This window comes from Dermochelys coriacea, chromosome 3, assembly GCF_009764565.3.
Source record: "Dermochelys coriacea isolate rDerCor1 chromosome 3, rDerCor1.pri.v4, whole genome shotgun sequence".
Lineage (NCBI taxonomy): Eukaryota > Metazoa > Chordata > Testudines > Dermochelyidae > Dermochelys > Dermochelys coriacea.
This window is the reverse complement of record NC_050070.1, coordinates 21,390,521-21,397,446: the sequence shown is the minus strand read 5'-3', so window position 1 is coordinate 21,397,446 and position 6,926 is coordinate 21,390,521. Positions and strand designations below refer to the sequence as shown.

Genomic DNA, 6,926 nt, shown 5'->3' with positions numbered 1-6,926 from the left:
ATGGAATTCCAAGATGGCTGTCTTTTGGGTGTCTCTACCCCCCACCACTCAAGCTATTCCAGTGTGCTGGCCATGATCAGAGACAGGACACTGGACTAGATGTATCACTGGTCTGGTCTAAGCTATTCAATTAAGGTTCTTATACCACCTTCCACCACTGTGGTGTCTGAGCACTTTCCAGACACACAACTAATATGTTAAGTGTAGTCTGGTTTGGTAAATCCTCTGTATGTTTATTTGGGTTCCTTTGTGTTGAACTGGGGCAATACTGAGGAAATTATGCAAAACAGGAGCTACTAAACTGGTTTCTTATGAAAGGCAGTGGCTTGAGTAATCCTTTCCCTATTAGAAACGTACCTTTCTGTGGTAACATCTCATGGTATCTCAGAGGCTAAAATCATCAGTTAGTAGGATTCAGTCCTACAGTCAATACAAAGAATGAAATTTGGTGCTCTCAAAAGTTGAGCTGTGTTTAAAACAGACTTTTGCAAATGGCGAAGAGGTTCCTTTAGCTGAGATAATGTTCTAAAGTCTCCATTTAAAAGGATGATTGGATGACTAAACATGGCTTAGATTTGTGGCTGCTTTTCATTTATAAGCTAACAGTACAGGTGTTCTGTGGTCCCAACACTGCAAAGTGCTGAGAGCCTCCTGTGAGGTGCTGAGCTCCTTCATCGCCAACTGAAGTCAAGGGAGATGAACATCTCACATTAACCAACGTATGATGGGCCTCACTGTGTTCTTCATTAAACCAGTGTTACAAAACATATGTAACAATGGTACAATCTAGCATAAACCCAAGTGGCCTGATTCTCCTCCTTCACCAGTGTAAATGAACAATAACTCAATTGAATCAATGGAATGACACCAGCCTGAGAAAAGATTCAGGTCAGTTGGATTTATTCTGGGTTTACACACATGTAACTGAGATCAGAATTCAGCCTGTTGCATTTGAAAAAAAGAAAAAGATGCTTTCTGTTGTGAGAATTAAAAAATATTGGATACCTAATTCTGCCTTAGGATTATTCAGATGTGTTTTAGTTGCAGAACTGTATGCATTTAAAATAAATCAGATTAGTTACGTGTATTAGAATCTGTGTTGAGCATGGTATGGAAATAGCTCCTTTTTATGGCAAGTAAACATCATCAGTCCTGTAGACATCCTGTACAGGAAATGTTCAACAATTTAAAAAAAAAAAAAAAAAGACCGGAAAATAACAGTACCATTAAGCAACAGCAAATTCAAGATTACAACCAGTGTTGTCCCTGGGGTTACGATTTTTGTTTTTACCCAGCACAAGTGCTGCGAAATGAAAAATCTAATCAAATACTCTTATAAAGCAACCCTCATGTTTTGCTGCTCAGTCAGAAAATACAAATGTGGAGGTTTTGTAGCACTCTGCAATATGCAGGTGAAAACACCGGGTCCCATTCTTCCCTTGATCTTTGTGCAATTAATGTCAAAAGGATTTCTGGGTATAGAATGAGGAGATAATATTTTTTTAATTTCTGGAGCATTTTCCATCCAAGGAGCTCAAACACTTTACAAAGAGTAACGAATGAAGCCTGAGGGGTGAGTATATCTCAGCTTTACGGCTAAAGAAACTGAGACACAGAGAAGTTCCTGGCAAGTCAATGTCAATCTCAGGAATAGGACTCACACCTCCTGACTCCTAGTACTTTGCCTTACCCACAAAACCATCCTTCTTCTCATAGTATATGGCCCAGTATTGCGTATGCACTTCTATTATAAGTATCACAAGAGCCACACAAACAGCAGCTCTTATCTGAGACCAGCATAGCACAGATTCTGCTGGCAAGAGCAGGTTCCCCTTTGACTCAGCATCTTGAGCACCTGATCTGAGAATCCCAATTGGAGTTAGAGCTGTTACTTGTGAGATGCACACACAGCAATGTCGGCCACTGGATGGTGGAGCTCTGTCAATTGGTTATGTCTTCTATAGTGTCTGGTCACCAGCTGGCAGACACAATAACCAATAGATACAGCACTAGACATTTTTTCATGCACAGTCATACTTTTGTGGGAGATACTGTGATGGATATGACTGTTTCTTGCAATATCCTGGACAACCCTTATGGAATTAAATTAAACTCTATTGTATTAAGTTAAACCTCATTGAATTAAATTTAATGCTTTTGCGGTCCATTGTATTAAAACTGCAATTCTTTGTGTTGTTGTGGGATTGCATGCGACTTCTTCAAAGGATTTTTTTGAACAATAAAGTGAAGTGGATTTCCTAGGAGATGAGTGGAGATGAGGGGACTGCAAATGACCCACCTTGAATCCATTCTTTTGAAGCTGCCCTTTGAGCAGAGACCCGTTGTCTGGCTGATTTGATTACCTATCCATGGTCTCCTCAAAGAGCCAAACTGGAAAAATGAGCGTCTCTTACTCATGAAACCACAGGAAAACCCCTGGATGGAGGTTAAAGGAGTACTCTTGCCAGAGCCCATGTTGCAGTTGAGGTGATGTCCAGTAAGCTTATTAGTATGTGTGTAGGGTTTTTTATTGTTTTTAATATGTTTTTTCTCTGTAATGCTTCTACCTTAAGAATAAAATGTACTTGCTTCAAAAGAGTTGTGCGGAAACACATACCTGTGACAATGTACCTATGTACTACTTCTTAAGAGAAGGCAAAAGAATACTTAGGCTTTTTTGTCTTTTTTGTTGGGGATTTCACAGTATAGTCAGGGGAGTGTGCAGCTTGGAAACTCCCCATTTGGAAGGGAAAGAGGTATTTGTCTTCACACAAGAGAGCCAACACTAGCATGGGTGCCTTTGCTGGACCATAGAAGGAGAATACAGGTGAAGTTGCCTGAACTGTGACATATTACTTGAGTTAGTTACTAGTGGTCCTAGGATGTCCATACATCCTGTTTTGGCTGGGACAGCCCCCTTTTTAAGCCTTGTCCCAGACATTCGGACTTTTTTGGCAAAACTGTCATTTGTCCCATTTGTCCTTGTCAACTGATCATCTGTTGGCAAGAGCAAATGGGACAAATGCCCAGTTTTGCCAAAAAAGTGGGGCACGCCCTCCTAGGGGCTGCAGAGGAACGTTCAAGGGGTGGGGGGTGAAGTATCTTCACACAGTGAGACTTGGGCTGGCCCTGCATGTGGGGGGTTGGGGGGGAAGGAGAACTCGGGCCAGCCCCATGTGGGGAGTGGCCTTGGGCTGGCCCAGAGTGGTGTCCCATTTTCACTTTGGGAAATATGGTCAACCTAAGTGGTCCAGTTGGGAAGTTTAAATGTGCCTACCAGTATAGCTTCTCATTTTAGCTCTGAGGCTAGCTGCTAAGAGCGTGCAGTGGTTAGTGGTAACAATTTAGACCATTTACTGGTTGTCCATCCTTTTTGTTATCATTGCTCTGACAGTGGCCTTCATTTCTCTGATCCGACAGAACATGGTAGATTCAGCAATGTGAACAGACAGTTCCTTGAGTATGTTTTGTTCAAGGCAACTTGCTAAGAATAAACAAAGTGGTGACTCAGGGCTCCAAATACTGTTCTTGTGGTTGCATTGAGGTACGTCTACCCCAAAATCCTGAATCTGAGGACTCCTGTCCTTTTGGAAAAGAGTTGGTTTTTGTTCTTTGTTTTTTCTTTTCAAAATCAGAAGCTGTACCCAAGTACCAGAGTTTATCCTTACGTCTGTAATGAATACACCTTGAATTCAAACACCCTAGAAGTTTGAAAGTACTAGGGAGAGGGGCTGACATCTGGATCTCACTTTGACAGCCTGGGCCCATTGCTGTCTATTGCTTCTATTTGCTATACAGTGCCTATTTAGCAACTAATATCATCCAGGTACTGAAAAATCTTTAGTGAACGCAATGAGACTTTGGTAGAAAGCTATTATTGCAACACTGCTGTGGTTTGATATCAAGTCTGTTCCTGGGGCAGGGGGATGCAGATAGAGGGAGAGAGAGAGAGAGAGAGAAAGATACTTAGGATTATTTCTGTTTTGCACCCTAGGGTCCCATTTGTTCACATCAATATCCGTAGCAGAATAAAATCCTTTTTATTGAAACATGTTTTCAGTCGTTGGCAACCAGCCTGCTTCAATTAGTTCTCCTATCATATTCCTCAAAGCCAGGCTCCAAGGTGAACAAGTGATAACCTGACAACTGGAATGTAAAGCTTCAGGTAAGATTAAGGGGTTTTACAAGCCCACATTGCATGTGTATATTGTTTTCTGTAATATCAGGAAGGAAAAGGAAGAAAGAAACTTTCTAATCTCACTGGAGACAGCACCTCTCTGCCTCACCGTCAATAAATCTTCAGACTTCAGCCATTTCAGTTCTTTGCTATTTCCAAACAGAGAAGGGACAAAGCAGAAGATTTCAGAGCTAGATCCAGACCTCAATTTCAAATAGTCCCAGAGCTCAGGGGTAGAGCAAGTCAGAAAACTTGGATTGAACCATTTTCGTCAGGAAATGCAGGTCTATTGAAATCAAAATTCTCCATGAAGAAATTTTGTCTCAGAAGGAAAAAAAAAAAAAGGGGCGAGACGGAGTTCAAACAATGACAAAACATTGCATTGCAACATTTTCAGAATGCAATGTTGATTTTTTTTAAAGTGACTTTAGTTTTAATTTTTTTGTTTTGTATTATATTATATCTTCCAATATAAAATACAAAAGTGAAAATCTATATGAAACATTTAAATTTTGGCAAAAAGAAAACAAATGTCAAAATCCTGTGCAAAATAGAATATCTGTCCCCTGCACAGCTCTCTTTGGAGGTATTTGGATTGGGGGTGAGTGGGTGGGTGGGTTTTGAGCCATTATGAAAATGGATTCTGAATACCACTTAATTCCAGGTATGCTTAGATCCAAAGTTTTGGTTCACACCAACCTCAGTTTTCAACTTAGTTTTGGGTAGGGGGAAAATGTCAGTGTGTCTGAGTTCATTGTATATGCAAGAAATGGAGACTGGTTTCTCCTTCCACTGGGATGAAGTGAAACTTCAGGTTTCCCTGATGAGAAGGGTATAAAATGTGAACTAAAATGCACAGATGAGACTAAGCCATGCTGGAAAATCTCTCTCCTGTCTCACCATGAACCTCTTTTTTTCAGCAACAACATTAATATGTTAAACAAAGCATATGAGCATGTATTGCAGGGGAAAATGCTATTGCAGAAACAGGTGGACTAGATGACCTAATACTCATCCACTCATTGGCCACTTCTGCACGGATGAAACAACTGTCTTTTAGTGTCGTGCAAACTAGCTATGGCTCAACCAGGTTTGATGTTGGCCAATGTGAACTAAAGATGACACCAAACCAACACACAATCCAAAGTTTCTTCCAAATTTGGAGAAGTTCAGTACATCTACCTATACTTTGTTTTTTAAAATCCACTCAAGCGTAGCTATGGGGCGCGTAAAAGCTCAGATACATCAGTGAGGAGCACAGTTTAAAGGCCAGAGGAACAGAGAGAGATGACGACGTTCACGGTCCTATCCAGCTCCCTCCTCTCCAATGAATGGATAAGATGTCGTTACTGCAACCTCCTCTCCTCTGGGTTCCTCCAAGTTTTCAAAACTCCCAGGCGCAGACTTCAGTTGTATGTTGCAAGTACTGTGAGGGTCTTTGGTATTATTAGTGCTGCTATAGACTTTCCTCAGTGCCACATGGGTAGCTTGCCACTAGTATACCTGGGGTTTTGGGAGCAGGGCTTACAGAATATATTGCCTTGTGAGATATTGTCTGCATGTGAAAATATACCCCATTTCATATTTATTAATCTTCTTTATCCAGAGCATCTATCATTATACACTAACTAACCACACACACACACACCAAGCCCAGCCCTTGTAGCTGTCTGTTTAAATGAATATTTGGAGGGCGAGGAATATGAGAAACATTTTTGTATAGGAGAGATTAAAGAAACAACAGAGAATGTATAAAGGCCAGCTGCATGAGTGTTGTCAAGGTACCAAATGTATTGAGGTTCTGAGCACCTCCATTAGGCACTCTGCTGGCTGCACTGTGTGGTTTTAAAAATAAAACATGAAAATGTTAAATTAAAAATGATTAAAAATATTTTAATTGCCGCCAGTAAAAATTATCAGCTGTGTCTAATTTATACTCAGGGTAGCTGAAGAGATGGGAAAGATGGTGGCAAACTATCTCCTGATACCTTTGATCCTAGGGCCACAAGGTGCTGAAATAACCCTGGGCATAATTTAGAACAGCTGTAGGGCACCTCTAAAATATGTATGTTGGATGCATTTTACAGATTTGGCTTTACCAACCAAGGCTTGGCCGGAGCACTGTGTGCTCTGACTTCATTTCTTCCCCAGGAACTACTCTTCCTGCCCTGACACACCCGTATGATTGACGTAAGGGGAGAAGGTGGAATATAAAACTGGTTTTTCACATCTACGAATTCCCACCACTGGAGAAATTTTCTGCTACCTCTTTTAGGCATCTTACATCCCCCTTGTGCTGTTGCATAGTTCAAAGGCAACTTACACAAAGATGAGGATCTGGCCCTTGTTTTCACAGCCAAGAGCCACAGGTAGACTGAGTGAAAATGTGAAGCTTTAATGAATCTTATGGGTTTCTTGCTCATAATCTAGTATTTATAAAGGCTGTAAGAGGACTGACTGAATTTAACTCTGCCCTGAGGAGTTCCAGACAACTTGGAACATGCAGTAATTACAGTACCATTGATGGATGGCTCTGTCTAATCTGGTTCTCTCTCTATCACCATCTCATGTAGATGGTCAGACTCCAACCTGAGAACAGACAGAGTTGCATTTTTGAAAAGTTAAGTATGATATAAAGATATAGATATAGGATAAAGATATAAAGGATTTGACTGAGGAAATGAAGGTCATTTGGTGCATGGAGGCTGGAACAAGGAGTCTGCCTATTCCTGGGCATAGGGTTCTTGTC

The 6,926-nt window shown here is 40.9% G+C and overlaps 1 long non-coding RNA gene across 1 annotated transcript; it reads left to right on the top strand.

Moving 5' to 3' along the window:
• Positions 1 to 2,255: 2,255 nt before the first annotated feature.
• LOC122459629 lies at positions 2,256 to 5,992 on the top strand. The gene is made up of 3 exons (XR_006280440.1): positions 2,256 to 2,487; positions 3,995 to 4,165; positions 5,144 to 5,992. It is a non-coding gene; the product is annotated as an uncharacterized LOC122459629 (long non-coding RNA).
• Positions 5,993 to 6,926: the final 934 nt, after the last annotated feature.